Below are 17,783 nucleotides of genomic sequence, written 5' to 3'. Positions count from 1 at the left end.
CAGCTACAGATCTAGCAGCTGCCTTTGCAGCTTCAGACCACAAGACACAGTGACTGACAACTAGTAAACAGAGGATCCAGCTTCTTTTCAGTAGCATAATATCTTTGGCACCAAATGTATTTTCTATTTCACGTTGTCGCACATCATATTCAAAATGAACGCCAGGCCCTGTGAAAGAAGCAGTTTTCTGTTGTGCACCAGAATATCCTGAATCAAACAGGAAAGCTTTCCCAGCCTGCAAGGAGCCCTGGTGATTGCTTTGTGAGGCCAAAAGGGAGAGTGTAAACCTAACAAGCTAGGGGGTTTCTCCCTTTGTCTTCAAGTCCCACTGACTCTCTGATATCTGGTAGTGGATTTTTTCATTTAGTAAAACCTAAGGGTAGCAGAGAGCAAGCACTTTTAAACATGGTACATTTTTCTCAATTAAAAATAAAAAAAAAAAAAGATGTTTCAAACACTAGTGAACCTCAAAAAGGAATGAGCTGAACAATTTTTAAAATACATTATCATGCTCACAAGCCAAATTACCTTTGTGGGGGAAGTAAAGAAAGTGATGAAAAAGCTGTTGATTTTTGTATTCAGTGTGAGCATCTACTTCAAAACCTCCTAAAGAGAAGACACATGTCCTGATCCAGTCATTGAATACAAGAATTTATTAAACTTTTATTTCTTGGGTTATGCATCCATGAAATACATGAATGCACTATTCAGTTGAAGGTTTATGAATTGGAATTATGAATATGGAAGGGCTAATGTTTTTTGAATCTTACATTACTTAATGGTTAAAGCTAATCCAGAATATTGCTGAATGTCTGAAGTCACAGGTAAAGTTGTTTTTGTGTCTGGCCCTTTTGGGAAGGTAGATTGTCTTGTTTTCTTAGACTAAAACAGATAGAAAAACCTGTTTTCATATATGAGATTTGGACAGACATTTTTCAGTTTTCTTTTACTGCTTGTTGTCTTAGGTTGTATATAGATTTAAAAAAAAAACCCAAATCAAACAAAAAAAAAAAAACAACAACTCTGAATCCTGCAAAACAAACAAAAGGGCCTAAGGGATGCAGAGAGGCATATTATGATGTATATGATTTATTGTTCCCTGTAACTTATAATTATGCTATTGTTACTGTCTCAACTATGAAGATATTGCATTAATTTATTTTAAGAAGATTGCCACATGAGCTGTATGTGTATCCACATAAATATTGTTTGACTTTTAATGCAAGAGTATGGAAAAGCTAAGATGCCTCTAAGATAAGATGTCAGTGCTGTACCTGGAAGAAACTTCTGCAGACCAAACTTGGCCCAGTTTCCAGTTTTATTGAAACCAGATGGCTTTGCAGCATTTAGCTCCAAAATCTGTGGTGCTTTGTCCAACCCACAACCCCTGGGAACTGCTATCACCCTAGGCACACCACGGGAGGTGTCCCAGGGGCTGCTACACAGTGGGACAGAAATGATGGGCTTGGTGCAAAGGTCTTGCTTTCTGTGTAATTTGTTAAGAGCATTTAACTCCATGGGGGATTTCTCAGGAGGAGATAGGGACCGTAGTCTCTGTGAATATTGGAGGATGTGTCTGGATAGATATTTGGAGACAAATTAGCCTGAAACCCTTTGCAGTCCCCTTAAGACACCTGGCAAGGTCCAGGGTTGAAGCTGCACAGGGCTTGGGAGGAATCAGTCGGCACCAGAGCTTCCCTCCCAGCCCTGCAAAGGGTATCCCAGGGCAGGGGAAGGCTCTGGCCTGACTTGGCTTCTCCCAGCTGCCATATGGTTCCTCAATGACTGTGTCCAGCTGCCACAAATTAAGGCTGTCCCTCGGCCTCAGACTGCTGGAGGCTACCCTGGAACTGGGCAGGGAATCAAAGGAGTGCCTCTGACTGACGCCTCAACTGGACTCTGCTGTGGCAGCTGCTGAAGTCTCTGTATTCAGCTTTGGACGTGTGTATTTGTATGCAGCAGAGCTGTCCAGTCCAGCAGTACTTTCAAGACTGAAAGAAATGTTGGTTAACTTTTCTTCCCCCCTCTTAATCTGTTCCAATTTACATCCCCATCGGTCTCCGGAAACAGGTGACTTCACTTACCACCAAAAGCTGTTCTTGAGGTGTGCTGATCTGCCAATGGAAACTTTAACAAGTTTTCTCTTGTGGGATTTCCCTCTCAGGGCTTGGCCCTTCTGTGTTTGTTGGTTTGGAGTTTTTTCCCCTTGTGAGTAATGGCACAACTACCCATAGGTTTCACCTGAAATCTGCTGTGTAATGGCCTCACTTTGAAGGTACAAGGGATGAGATAATTGGTGTGTAAGTTATAGTGGTTGGCCTGTCTGTAAGATTGAATGTATCCTACACCTACACTAATACAAATATACTGAGTCAAAGGGGTAAAATTTCTTGTCAGAGATGTGCAATAGTCACAGAAAAACTAGTATTTGGGGAAAAGAAGACTTGTTTAAAGGAAAATTGTGATGGTATATGGCCTGAAAGCAATCTGCAACATGAGATCAGCATATAGGGCTGCATCTTGGCTTCCTTTCAGTAGACATAGCTCCAGTTATTGGAAGGAAATATTGTTGAAACCAAGTATGAAACTTTCTGGATCCTTATCCTATTTTGCCTTCTGTATAGTTATATAGATGACCAACACATATCATCATTGTTTTCTTCAAACCTGGAAATGATGCACAGTGTTCTAGCTCAAGGGTCTAGGGTTTTGTACACTGTACTTCATTGAAAGAAATCATTTTAGAGGGAAGTAATGTGGTATATAGCTTGAGACACCAAGGCTAGCAGGAGAAAAGTTTAGAAGTATTTATTTGTTTTTAAGATGCTGTCTGCAAGACAGGAGAAAATGTAGTCCACAGAACTCGTGAAAATGCTGAATATTTCAGTCACAAAGTTGAACACATTAAGATTTTCAGCACTCAGACTATAATCATGCATTCTTCTACAACTAAAGCACCTCGTTCCCCACCCCTTCTCCCAAAAAAAGAAGAAAACCCAACATCTTTTACCCTTTCCCTACCCAATGTTATTACACTAAAGTGAATTTCACCCCTATTGGTCAAAATTTCCATTTCTAAAAGTGCTTCTTTATCTTCTTATTTGTTCTGCTTCCCTGGGCTGAGTTGCTCTGAGGGAAGAAAAAAATCCTTTTTATGGGTTACATTACTTATGCAGCAGGCATGAAACTGCAAACACCTGGTAGAGTTTCCCTTGTGTGAGCTGCAGCCTACCTCAGAGTACTTTGCAAACATCTGAAACTCATTCTGTGGATCTCAAAGGCCCTCTCCATCACTGATTGAATATTTTTATGAGATTCATTATGGAACAGCTGTGATTGATACCAGTGATCACACAATAGAGGCTATTAATGTTTGAGATGTGGTCACTGTCATCCAGAAGAATAATTATTAAATTAAGGTAAATACAACATGTATCCCAATTCCACACACATTACGCCTGTTTTTGGCAGGGAACATCTGGATGAGGTGATGCTTGCTGTAGGCATGGGGATGGTTGGAGTATTGGCTCACAAGGATGTTAATTTTGGCTAGTGAACTGAGAAGTAAAATATCTGAAAAAAATTGCAAAATTAGTATCAGATTTAAAATTGCTAAATAAGAACTGAATGGACAACAAAGTATTCTGTGAATGTGCTTCTGCCTTTCTGTGCATTTCCTGAAATATTTTGTCTTTGCTACCAAGGAACCCCCAAAGTTTTCTCATGCCATGCAGTCTGTAGGATCTGTGTTATCACTTCATACTTGGAAACTCCATGCCACTGTCCCTGTGGAAAATAATGACATTTTTTGGGTGCAACACAAGTGTCCCTTTCAAGAGACTCAGATGCAAAGATGGTATATGTGCCTGTAGAAATTTTTTTATGTCTCTGTGTGTTTGAGCACACATGCATATGTAGCACTGTGTGTAGGGTGTGCAGGATGAGCATGTGTGCATGCCTCAGAACCTCTGTTAAGTGAGCAAGACTGTCAGGCAAGGGCAGCATCTATGAAGACAATTTTCATATGAGGAGAATCAGCAAGCAATCTACTTCATAACTTAAAAATAATCTCTGGTATCTGGAACACAGCCACTAGAAGCTGAATGGTGCTAGACCACCAGATTAATATGAGGGGTGCTTTCCAGCAGTAGCACCCTCTGAAGGAGTCCATAAAAATGTGTATTGAAAAGAAGAGAAAACAAGAACTGATTTTTTTTCTTGCTGGATTGCACCTTTAGTAGTTATTGATATTTTGTCTCAGTCCTTAGTAAGTACTATAGTTTGCAATGGATTTGTCACATACTGTTTAAATTAATTAATTGATCACAAACTGGCAGTATATTAGGGATCTAAAAATCACTGCTGTAATGAACTTCATTGATGCTGCTTGTGTCATATTTCATGGTATTGGCCATTTAAAAGAATCTGTCCAGATTGTTTAATCTCAATGGAATTACATTGTTATATATCTGGTGGATTCTATGAGTGGGACAGAGGACAGAAATTGTGGGCTTTTTTCACTGCTTTGATCCTTTGATAATTTTCCTACAGTATTTTTTTCTATCTAATCAAGCAGATAGCATTAAAAGAATAAGACACAACATCAGAAATTATTAAAAAGGGCAAGCATCTATCTTTATTCTGTTTTTTTATAGGCAGACTACCTTTTTCTTGTTTCCTACATTTTTTGTTATTTAAAACCAGTGGCAATAAGATATGCAGTTATAAAAACATACAGTGTTTTATTTATACAAATATCTCACTAAGAAATGGCAAATCAAATAAAGAGTTTATTGTTTCTTAAGGTGGCCAAATTCTTCTCTCAGTTATACCTGTGTATAACTGTGTATTGAATTCAGGGCTGTTCACTGGTAGAGACAAAAATTTAGCTCATATTTTATAAGTGAATGAAGTATTTTACCAGGTTCTGCTTTCCTTCCTGTGTGAGTCAATTACACAATACATTCAGAGACTTGCTCCAGCTGGGGCTTTACACAGTAATCTGCAGCACTCATGTGCCAATCTCAAGTTTATATTAAAAAGAATCTTTAAACAGTTGCAAGTTCAACAAAACAGAAATTCAGGGTTCCATGTCAGAGAATTAATCTTTCTCCAGATGTAACAGAACCCGGTCATCATAGATGATCTCAGTTTATGCAGCTGAAAACTGCATTTCTTTAAAGTGCAATTAGGCTTACATTTTACATTTGGCTAAATTATATCTCTTCTCTGCAAGCTGCACTACTAGAGGTGACTACAAATCAACATATGGGTTTTCTCTAATGCAGAGAAAGCCCAATTATGGCAAGGCTGAGTGGTTATTTGACATTTATATGAAGTACACCTATCCTAAGGTATGGAAAATTATCATTATTTTCAGATGGGAAATACCTGGCAGACTATTGAACACTGTCTGTGGGAACATTTGTTGCACAGTAAAACACTCAAGTTTTACATTACTTTCAACCATGAGTATTGGAAGAAAAATTCAGGGAAAAAGAGCCTTGGCATGCTACTTCTGTGTGTTTTTTAAAGACAGCCATATTTTTTCCCCTGTTCATTCTACAGTGCTTTTAATTTGAAAAATCCTTTTGTATAGGTGATTGCATCCATCAGCATTTGAATTTCAGTGGTAAGACCCCAGTCACCTTAGCAAATGTGCTTCTGCAAGGTTGTTGGGTTAATATTCAAAATAGTCCTTCTTAGCTTTATTGTCTCCAGAACTTTTCTAATATCCTAGAATTATGTACCCCTAAATGGAGGATGGATTGGGTACCTTCTACAGCACTTTTCTGCTGGTTCCTTGGAGGAGCTGAATTGCTGCTGAAAGAAGCCCAGGGGAATGCTGTCTCTTACCACACATGTTTGGGAGCTGCCAGCAGTTTCCAGCTTACAAAGGAGTCATCCACCCACTGGAAACACTGGTGTTAGCATCTCCTGTGTTTTGAAGTATAAACTTGAAGGACCTTGCTTTTAAAAGTGCTCAGGCTTGCAAAACACAGTTGTTCATGTTCCATGAAATCCTGATGAAGGAAATAGGAGTTGGCTGGCCAAACCCAGAGGTCCAGCTCTGGAGGTCTCCTGATTTTCTTGGGTGTTGTCCTTTGATTCAAGTCCTGTTAATACCACTGTGACTCTCTGTTGTAGCTGACTTTGGGAAAGCTGTGAGTTTTAGAAATATGAGCTCATATTAGAAATATGAGCTGTGTGGATAGAAGAGATTTGAGAAAGGGGGCCAAAATTCTGTACCTAAAGAGCACAGTCTAAGAGTGAGCAAGCAGGGCTGTGCCCCCTGGGTACTTAGAGCTACTGACATCCTGTGCTGCCTTTCCAGCACTTCTGTGTCTTAGGACAACTCCACATCATCAGATAAGGGAAGTGATATTGCCTCTGCATTTTTCAGTCATACTTCACCAGAAATCCATGCCGTGCTTCCAAAACCTCCAGATTTGAGTGTGCATCTTTTTCTAACCTAATTGTATTTATGAGAAGATTTTTCAAACCACCTGAGATGAAATCATATCCACACCAAATGGACGGGGAGAACTTGCTTTTTATCACAGCAACCAGCTGCTTGAAAAGAGCTCTCTTTCAGCCATCCTTTCAAAAATTTACCTGTTCTCATACATTTGTGTCCCTTCAACTTAGCTGTGTGCTCTTTTAACATGTTTCATTCATTTTTATCTTATAGTATTTGATTCAAAGGGAAACACAGCATAGAGAGGCTGCAGATAACCTGGAAAGGACTGATGGTATGCACTGCACTGTGCCTCAGAGGGTGATGTTGAGTCTGAAGTGAGATTCGCACTTCTCGCAGCAGAGATGAAAATTCAGTTGCAGTCAAACCTCTTCATTCCAATGGGCCCAAGATAAGGATGCCCAGAGTCAGGCATGCAAATCTGCTCTATCCAAACTTGAACTTAAAAAAAAGTAACTCAGAGAAAAGGGGAGTTCATACCAGCACATATGAATACTTTTATCATTTCTGTCTAGACTGTTGCTCTCATTTTCTGTCTTTTTCTAATTCTAAGGCAAACAGTTATTCTGCATCCATATGTGTATTTTCTGTGTCTTACAGCACACAAATGGTCTTGGTGCTGTAAGTGAACACCCCCAAACCATTAAAATGTCCCCATACTGCTTCTGAAAACCTGAAAACTCATAATAAAACCAGTCCTGGTGACCTCTCTCTCTCATGTTTAGAGGGATGAATATTGCTGGTATTTTTTTCTTGGTAGTGATTAGCCAGTTTTTTAAAAACCAAAGAGGATCTGTCTATATAAATAGAGTTTTCTTCCTGTATTTACTTGTACACTGGTGTTCAGAGGACTGAATTATATCTTAGATATAATTCCTCTCAAGTTCTTCCTACTTGGTCTGTATTCTAAAAGCCATGATGTAGCATAGAAGTAGACAGAAAATGTGCCTGAATGGGTAAATGCACAAATATATGATTTTATGTGCACTTTGACACTGGAATTTAAAGCGTTAGTTTGTCTCTCTGTTATTCTTGTCTTCTTCTAGTGTCGTTCCTCTGTGATGCTTCACAGTTCAGAGAAGCATCCATTATTTATCTTTATTCCCCCAGGTGACATGAGGCTCCAGGCTTTATTTAATACTTATCATCAGGCCCTGCAGTGAGTACAGAATTGTTAATTTCCTTGTAGGCTCACTTGTGAGCTGTTATGAGAACAAGAGTTGGTGAACACTCTTTAGATGGTGAGACTCATATCTGAAGTGCAAGATGCAATGGGACTGTTGTCTCAGTTTTACAGATGAGGAAAGGAGAATTGAGATAAAAAAATAAAAAGCCAATCAAAGGTATCCAGTAATTTGGAACAGTGAGCTTCACGAGAACTTGGCAACTTTATAAAATTTCAAAGTTTAATGCTTAGCTCTGGTTTGTTTTATTTTCTTCTGTGGAGGGTCAGACCTCCACTGCCATTATCTGAGTGCAGACATCCCATTTTGGTGCTCACCCTGACTACCTAGATTGGTAGCCTTTCTGGAATTCTTGTCTGGACTTAGCAGAAAACTTACTAGAGAGACAGGATCATGCAAGGAGGGATTCATCAGGGCTGTGTAAGGTGTCCACTTTAGGAAGAGGTGAAGGATATAATATAAGTATTTATTTTTCTCCGTGGGTTATGAAGGGAATAAGGACCACTAGTTCAAGGCTGAGGCCCCAGATCAGCTCCAGGTGAGCTCCTCTCAAGGGTTGAATGTTAGCAGTGACAAAATTAAAACTTTATTTCTTTCTGTATTGTTTTTTGATTAGCACATTCGATAGAGGTAGCAGTGTTGTATTACAAACAGAGTTTGGTACTATAGTATGTGTCCATTTATTACATATTCATTAGACATGTATACATATACACACACACAAATTTTGCAGCTATCTACATTTTTTTTATGTATGGACGTTGAAACATGAAGGCATTTCTGGGAAATTGAAGGGCAACTAATGCAGAGCAGAACTATACTGCTCTTAAATTGAAATTTAGATGTTCTTCAAAGGGATTTTATATGGAACAGGTAGAGTTTCATGTTAACCATTTGGGAAAACACTGCAAGATCTTTATTACTGGATATAAACCTAGGAATGTCTGCACAGTGATAGGATGGGTACATTTATGTATTGCTTTGTACAAGTATTTTTAGTGCCCTTGCACTCAATACTAGTGGTTTGCCTTTTATATGTCATATGTGAAATTTAATTCTACTCCTTCTTCCTTGATTTACTTTACAACAGCAGAAGTTTTACTCGAAGGATTGCCTACAGGGCTTGCAGACAAGTAGTTGAGCAATTTACAGGAAGGTTATCTGATTTCTTGATCGGCATGTACTACTCTCCATACCCAGGGGTCCAAGAAGCCCTTGCTCTTTTTTGTCCAGCAACACAAGCAGAGAAAGTGCTCATCAGTAGTATTCTGTTGTTCTTTACTTTCTGCAGCAGCTTGACAGTGTTCCTTGACCTTGTGAAATTTAAATCTCCTCATCTTGCAGGCAATAGGAACAGCTATTGCACGCATTGTGGCTTGGTTTCTTCTTCCCACTCTCCTCTTTTTCTTGTTGACCCATCATCTTGCTGAGTGGACTAATTTGTCTTATACTGTTCTCTTAGCCAGTCTGTGAACTGGGAGTGGAAAAGGTAGCACTGGTGTGCTTCAAGAGCAATCGTGGTGGCTGAAACAGCAGATACGTAACATTTAGATGGAAGTAAACATGTAGCTGTATTCTCAGCAACTACATTCCACCATGCCAATCCAGGTGCTACCTTGGAGTTTGTTATGCTTCACTTTTCGTTTCCAAATGATTTTCATCAGGCTTAGATTTATTTCAGCTCTGCCCTTTGTTAAGCCTTTTAAAGAGAACTGAGAGCATGACTTCCAGGAAGGTATTTCATACCATTTTTTCAGAGGGGTACTAGTTTTGTGCCTATAGTCTGGTTTGTTTGATTCAGAATAATTTGAGGGAATATGGTGAAATCTCTTCAGTCAATGCTGACCTATCAAAATGTAAAACCACAATTGTTTTTTAGTGCTAGTGTACTAGTGTACAGATTAATTCAGGGGTTTCTTTTCGCCAGCAGATACAGACAATAATTTTGAGATTGTGTGCACATTTATATAAGTATTCGACGTGTTTACTCAGATCTAAGAATTAGCTGTTTGTTTATAACAGTAATAATTGTAGTTCATAATTCCCAAGCTCTTTGTTTCGTTTTAAATATCCTTAATCAGAAATCCAGAAACTCTCGCCAGCTGTAGCAATGACCAAATCTCTCCTCGCACTTCCCTGAAAAATGAAGAAAACCAAAACAAATTGCCCATTGCTTTGCTTTCTTACCATTCTGAGGTCACAAGTTCCACAATCAAGTGAGCTTCCTACAGAAAAGCTGTTTCTGTGTTGATTTTCCCCTGGATACTTTTCCAAATCACTGCATGTTTCCTGTTACTGAATATTCTAAAGAGGCTGAATATAAATTCCCAGACAATCTCCCCTCATGGGTTTTATTTAATCTATCTTTAAATTATAACACCTCTTTCTAATCTCTTATTGAGGAAAGGGATGATCTGCTAAAAATACCTTTTTTAAGAATTTAGCATTATAGCACTTATAACATTATAACAAAGCATTTTAACACTTCTCAGGATTAAATCATGCTCAGGTCAACACTGAGTACTTTAAACAGCAAATTGAGTCTTTCCACCTGAAGTGTTTACCTCTTTGCAAAGGGCTTTATTAATTCACATTGGCCAAACAGGGAAGACAAGGCCACATTCTTAAATTATTTATCAATAAATGAGGATTTTTAAATTATTAATTCATTTATAATAATAACAACTATCTGCTAAGTTGATTAAGCAAAGGAAAAGCAAAGTGCTTTCCTTGTATCTGAACAGGCAGAGAACTACTGAGAGTGCTTGGTGCTGCTCTGTCCCATGGCACCAAGACATTGCATCCAGGGGGACACACCACATGAGCAACACCTACTGCACTGGGTGCTCCTACAACTGATCTAAAGCCAAATATAGTTAACAAGTAAAAAACTCATGCAAACAGGGGAAGATGTCAGAACTGAAATCTAGGGTAGGAGAACACAATCCCGATCCTGGGTCTCCAAAACTTTCTATAAAGTTTGTACACATTCCATGTGTGGCTATCAGATCTTTTCCAAAATCCATGGAGTTAAAAAAACCAAAACAAAACACCAAACCAAAGAAAAATACTTTCAAGGATTCCAGTGTTTTGGAGCCAGATCTGTATTATCAGAGCAGTACTAATAGTTAAAACATCTATGTCCAAGGGAAACAGAAAGTGCTCATTTAGAAATCGTTTTCCTTTACAGAATTCTCAGGCTGGAGCCTTAAATGCAAGTTTCATTAACATAGATGATAAAATAATACAATAAGATACCTTTTTTTGTCCAGAATTCTCAGAGTAATAAAAAGAACAGTAGCCAAAAGTGCTTTAAATATATTAACATTTTTTTTAACTCTGCAAGCCTTTGTTCTCAAGAAAGAAAACTGCTGTTTCACTTCCCTGAAGCCATTGGTAATATGATGCAAAAACATCAGAGAAAATCTAATCCAAGATAGGTGCAGTCCCCAAGGGAACATGCTCTTCTTTGTTTTATATTTCCATTGGAAATCTGGGAGATTTTGCATGCAAACATCTTATTTCATGGGGCTGCTTCTCAAATTGAGAGATTAAATCTAGCTCGGTATAAAGGCCTTTTCAATAAAGTGGGTTGCACAGTCTTCTGTTTACAGAAAATTGATGCATCATCTGATATGTCTGAAATTGCTAACTTCTGTTTCAGTAAAGCTGAAGGAATTTCAACCAGCCCATTATCTAATCAAGAAAAATATTCACTTAGCATCTTGTTTTAAGGTAGCTGGCTGGCAAGCAGTGTTTGGACTACTGTATATCACGATTCATTAGAGTTGCAAAATGGACTGATTTTCTTGAGAAAGTCATATTTTCAGAACTATCCATCATCCACAAAGTGTTCATAAATGCCTCAAAAGCTACAAAACAGCTATTAATTCCTAACTTCATTTTGCTTTTTTTCCCCCTTCATTTCATACATAATCAAAATTTAAATATGTAAGTGATCATTCTTGTGGAGTGCACATTGACTGAACTTGCAGCAACCCTCAGTGTGAGCCACAGCTGATTTCTCAGAGCTTTATGGGTCCCCTGTGCCTGCTAACAGACCTTCCACCAAGGCAGAAACCAGCTGAGTTTGCCCAGTCCTCAGCACACCGATGTGACTGAATACATCCCTCGCATTGAAGCAACCCACATTTTTCAGGGAGCAGGAGGGAAATGTGCCTGTTAGTGAAACCCTGTGAGTGTGGACTCAGCAGGGCAGGGCCAGAACTTCTCTCCTGCCCCTTGGTGATGCTCCACCCAACATGCAGAGTTCAGGTCCTGCCAGACAGTTGTGCCCACAGCTGAAGCAGGAATTCCAACATCTTTGCTTGGCAAATTTGTCAGGCTGTGAGCAGCTGGAGAGGGCAGTGCTGTGTCATGTGTGGGTATGCTCAACCAGGTCTGCACACCTCGGGCAATCCTTTGTCTCTGCTGGTCTCAGGCAAGTGACACTATTTAAAACAAGAGACACAGAAAGTTTTCAACCCAGAATGCAGAATTTAAAGCTGGTGCAAGCATGGCTGAGAAGCAGGGCAGGTATCGTGTACAGAACCAAGGTCATGGCCCAACATCTTTACAGCTGTCAGGACAGCTAACACTCTCAGCTGCACTTCATCTCCTACCAAGCAAGAAAGAGATGAAAGCTTTAATTAACAATGCCAACCTTTTCTGCAGGACTTTCCATGAATAGATCTCAAAGGCCTTCACTAATGAGTTAGGTAAAAAAAGTGTGCATCTCCTGGGTTCCCAACCAAGCCCCCCAGCACTGCTGCTTCCTCCCTCACCATTCTTCCCCCCTTTGGTTTCGTGGAGAAGATCAGATCTCATATGCTTGCAGGGTAGGACTGTTGACACTCCTCCAGGCCTGGAAGAGGCTTCAATGTCCACTGAGGCAAGTGGAATAGAGGCTATGTCTCTGGATTTAGCTTCAAGAAATAAAACACTGATCCCTTCTCCTGGGAGGTGCAGAGAGAAATATATCTGAAGTAGAATCTGCTGCCACATACCTTCTATAGTGTTTTCATCTCAAGGTTACTTCTATTAAAAAAAAGTACTTCCCTTGGCAGAGAAGCAAATTAACACATGGATTTCGAAATTAGAATTTAGATATTTGTTTTAATGAGCAAACCAAACTTAATCCCAAATTCCTGTAATTTTGAACAATTGCTATTTTGTTACTTATAGCAGTAGTTCTAGGTATCAAACTAGCACCCAGGCCTCAATGTACTAGTGCAAAAACGAAAAAAGAAGGGAAACCCTTCCCTGATGAGCTCCTGAGCTGAATACATAGGTTGAGGTAAAGAGAACATGAGATTGTACATGATGTGCAAGACAGGGCACTCACCTACATGTCTGTCCATGTGCTGACTCACACAGCTTCTTTTCTTGGGAAGGCATTTACTTTCAACCAACAAGCTGCTACTTCTGCTAACTGTACCATCTGAAAACTATTTAATAAAACAGAAATAAATTGGTCAAGTATCTGTAATAAAAGCAATTAGAGCTAACAAGAGTGATGAGAGCGGGCTGTCCCAGAGGCAGAAGGGTCAGGATAGGAGTGCCCCATTATCCTGCCCTTTCTGCATGAGTCCCTTAGAGGAGCAGATGCAAGAATAGCAGCAAGACATCCCACAGTGACTTAGTCCAGAAAAAAGCTTTTTTTGTCAGCCTCGTGCTTTTTCTGAACAGCCACAGTGCACGGACAGACTGACTATGCCAGAGGCAGGCACAGAAGTTCCAGGATATCTCATCTTCATTCCATGACTGGAAATATACCTCAGCCCCTTCCTGGTTCTTCTCCTGTTCTCTCTGTCCTCACCTTTCCCAAACAAGAAGTTTTTTTCATGTCTGCTGAAGACAGTAGAGAAAAATATGAAGATGCACAGGGAAACCAACCTCAAACCTAAACCTTGATCCCACCTGGATAGCACTCAGAAAGTCAACCCAGGCAACTACTCTGCTGAGTCTGATGGTAAAGAATCCAGGCTGTCCTCTCCTCCTGCCAGCACCAGTGGTGGCCCCTTTTCCATCCCACTGAAGAAGACTGAGGCATCCTTCACTGAAAAGGGCAGACAGACATGGGTTTTTTTCAGGGTAACACAACACTACTGATAAATTTCATGTGTGGAAGGGTTTTTGTGTAAATAAATGTATAAAGAATGGGGAGACAAGGGGTTATGAGATGACTACTACTGTCAGGTCCACAGGAAGAGTCATCCACCAGAAAGAGTGCCATGGACTATGCAGCAAGGCCAAATCTCACACCAGGTTATGCAGTCACTCAAGCTCTGTTTTATCAATTGAAAATCTTTCCTGAGAGCTTAACCCATTGTCATTGGACAGAACAGCAAAACCTACAGAGTGAGAAGAGAAAATCCCAGATTTGTCTGTCATGGGCAGCTCCCTGTTTTGGTGACTGTTAACTAACTGCATTTTTTTCCCTTTGTTCCTGAGTGTGTAAGACTTATGGACACCTCCTCGTCACATGCTGTAGGGTTTGATCCTTGAAGGAGATGGAAGTGATCCATGAAGAAGTGCCTCACAGGCCATTTGCTGCCGTTGAGGGGGAGGCTCCTTCTTTGTCTGGGAGGTAATGCTGGGAGAGCTCACAGCCTGGAAGTGGAGGATAAGATAGGAATGGGAGCCTGCAGCTGGGGAGCAGAGGCTAGAGATTACTTTTTTATTATTTTATTTTAAACATATGTATTAATCATGGCTCAAAGCAGGGATGGCAATGGAAAACTGCAGCTGGAATGGGTAAGGCAGGAGGAGGAGGTGATTTTTATTTCAGACATAAATTATGTATTAATTGTGGCTTGAAGGAGGGGTCAGTGTGGGAATCTGTAGTGCAGAGACGACAAAAAGGAAAGATGATTTCAATTGCAAGTATATTTATTGAAGTGTAACTCAAAACAGGGACTGGATGGGAATCCACAGCTGGAACTGATAGGGCAAAGGAAAATATTGCTTTGGTGGAGCAGTATTATTTTAAACACACGAATAAGTCCTTAGCTCAAAGCAGGCACAAGGGTGGGAACCTGCAGTTTGAGGCTGTCAAGTAACACTTGTAGGAGGGAAGATCTTTATGTCTTTTCAGGTGCATTCAGAGCTGGTGAAGGTTGCTGAGCTGCCTTTGCTGGAGCTGAAGCACCATCTGTTCTCAGAGCTGGGTAATTCAGGATTCCCTAGCAGCCCTACATTCCCTGCTGGCTCCTGCGAGCCCGCCCTGCCTGACAGACGCGGATGCGCCTACGTGACCCTCGGTGAGCTCACAAGCAGGGAGCCAGGCAGCTGGCTCTAAATGCAGAGTGCAGCCCCTCTCAGTGCCTCCAGCTTTGCTCAGGAATGGCTGCAGCCACCCTGCACCACGGTACAGCCCAGCCTCCTGCAGGGCAGCAGCAGTGTGGGTCACTGTGCCCTGTGCCTGGCCTCCAGGCAGTGGGTCACTGCCCATACTAAATGAGTGATCTCCAGGTCTGCCTTCTCTGCAAAGGGTTTCAGATGGAGCCAGCTGGGAGTGGGGCTGTGTACTGCCTATGCCCACTCTTGTCTGGGCAACAGGAGCAGTCACTCCCCTGGAATTAGCCTAAAGGTGCTGGTTGGCACGCTCTGGAAACCCATTTGGTTGGAGAAGGTGTATCTTCGAACAGTGTGCAGTATTGGTTAGAAAGAAGGCTGAGCCCATGGAACTGTCACCAAAGTGCTAGTGCCAATTAATATTCATGTATCCCAGAGACAGCAGGCTTTTCCTGTCTGTAGCTCTGGTCTGAAGCCTTGTGTCTGGCCAGGATGTTCTGTATTGCAGCCCTGAGCAGGAACATCACATCTTCCACAGGCTCATGTCTGAAAGAGCCACTAAACACCATGGATTTTTTAATTGCATCATTGCAAAACCACCTGGGCTGAATAACTTTTCACTAACAAGCTGTCAAGACACTTAGAGTATTTATGGAGCTTCAGAATATAATTTTAATTTTTTTAAGATAGTTAGCTTAGTGTTTGCTTCTTTGCTCCAAAACTTAAAAAAATAATAATAAAAAAAAGAGATACTTAATTCCAGGCTTTTCATTTCATGCTTTTCATGAGGTGTACCAGTGTGTGTTGCCCTTCTGGCTCTACAAAGCATGCCACTGTATCTGTGCTGCTGCTTTCTTTTGGAATTCCCACAAGTGCAAACTCTCTTTACTCATACTGTGTGCATATTTGTGTACATTATATTATTAAGATTTTTTCTGTAAAATGCACGTTTCCCAACGTCTAGCACACTCAGGAGAAGTTGTTCCTGAAGGAGATTCAAAGTGCTTGAACTGTCACAACACAAAACTTCCCGGTAGACTCCAGAGCTTTTTAGTTACCTTGTGTGGCTCATGCATGGCCACAAGGAAGGAGGAGCTCTTGCCATTTAGAGGAAGATCAGTGCTGTGCTCATCAGCTGACTTAGCTTTACACATAATAGACCATCCCTGAATGATGAGTTGCAAATGAGAAACTGGTCAGAAAGTCTGAGGAACTGGTCAGGAGGTCCAGCATTAGATTATGCTGTTGACCACTTGTTGTACTTGGGGAATGTGAGTTTTGAGGTAAACACTGAATTTACCTTAATTCATGCCAGCTGTGGGCACTCTGAAGGGAGGCCTTAAAAGGTCCCTTTTCCCCTGAATGAAACAGCAAATCTTTGCTTCTTTTCTTGGTCTAAGCAGAGTTGACATCCATCTTGTTTCCCATCCTCTGGATCTCAGATCTGCTCACATTCCAGTGCTTGGGGTTCTTTGCCGTGTTAGCCTCTGAGATTATGACAGGAAGAAATAACCACAAAGTCACAGCCAAACTCACAGTCCAGGCCTTGATCCAGGATCAGTCACCTTCAAAAGCTCATCCTGATTTTCTCCACCTCAGTGAGCAGGGGGAGACACCCACATAAACTCAGTATGTCACAAAGGCCTTGCTGTATCTGAGTTCTTATTTCAATTAGCAAAACCTACCCAAAATTGCCATGAATTCAAAACAGCTTAAGCCAAACTTTATTTAACTATTCTATGTCTTGTGAATTAAGAGAGATTTCCAAAAATGATCACCAAACTGGCTTTCTTTTATCATGTTCTTTCCTCATTCACCTTAAAAAAAAAGAGAAAAAAAAAAAAGAAAGAAAAAAAAAAGGAGGAGCTTGGACTTTATTTTAGGTTTCAACTGAAAGCTTGATTTTTTCCCCCTCACTGCAAAATTAACCAAATACGGGGGAAAATCCCACTTTTTTCTTAGTTTAAATTGAGTGTGTGAAAACTGAAGACAATTAAGTGAGTATTTCTTGAATTTCAGATCTTAGTAATAACTACTTTCTATGGCAAATTCTCTGACTTTACTGGTTTTATTTTTCTACCATCAGACAAATTTCCTACTTTTATGTTACTAACTTTTTTGGTTCATGGACCAATAGCAAACAGATTTAGGCCACAAAAAAAATTTAAATTTCCATGTCTTCCAAAATGACATGACTTTTCTCCAATATTCAGACATGGAAGACAGCAGGCAAACAGTGTAAGAGAAAATAATTGGAAAAGCACTCAAACTATAGTCTTTTCATGGCTTCAAACATAAATGGCAACAGTTGATTGTGATTGTATCTAAAAGGTTGAGGGGTCCATGGATTATTCTAAAAACCTTAAGGGCTTTTATTGATTTAAAATGGTCCTTAAATACTTCCTATATAAAGATTTAATAAAAAAGCAAAGTCAAGCAATCCTAACTGATGCATTCAGGGTTCAGTATTTGAATATTGTTTGGAGATGTGCCAGGGGTGGCTCCTTTTTCATTCATGACTGTTGTGTAGCTCTGAGCCAGAATGCTTCTGCTTCTAAACTTTTAAAACTGATATTTAAGAGAGAAATTAAAAGAGGATATATTTTCACTTGTGAGTCCATGGTGCTGGGTTTTTAGAAGACAATTCAAACAACTGGAGTAAGCTCAAATCAGTGCATGTCCATATGGGACAGATAAGTAAATTATCTGCTGTTGGAATAGACACCAATCATGGGTGGGCAGGGTTGGAAACAATGTTCTTATGCTCTGAAAATTTTTCATATTTTGAAAAAAAGTCTCAAATAAAATGGAGATGAAAAACATTA

General features: G+C 40.2%; 1 long non-coding RNA gene across 1 annotated transcript; it reads right to left on the bottom strand.

Annotated features, from left to right (window-relative positions):
* Window positions 1–10,891: 10,891 nt before the first annotated feature.
* LOC130249134 (uncharacterized) lies at window positions 10,892–16,718 on the bottom strand. The gene is made up of 3 exons (XR_008839745.1): window positions 16,017–16,718; window positions 13,007–13,509; window positions 10,892–12,113 (listed from the first exon to the last, which is right to left on the bottom strand). It is a non-coding gene; the product is annotated as an uncharacterized LOC130249134 (long non-coding RNA).
* Window positions 16,719–17,783: the final 1,065 nt, after the last annotated feature.

This window comes from Oenanthe melanoleuca, chromosome 2 (assembly GCF_029582105.1).
Source record: "Oenanthe melanoleuca isolate GR-GAL-2019-014 chromosome 2, OMel1.0, whole genome shotgun sequence".
Lineage (NCBI taxonomy): Eukaryota > Metazoa > Chordata > Aves > Passeriformes > Muscicapidae > Oenanthe > Oenanthe melanoleuca.
The sequence above is the reverse complement of the archived record's forward strand: the minus strand, read 5'-3'. Positions and strand labels throughout refer to the sequence as shown.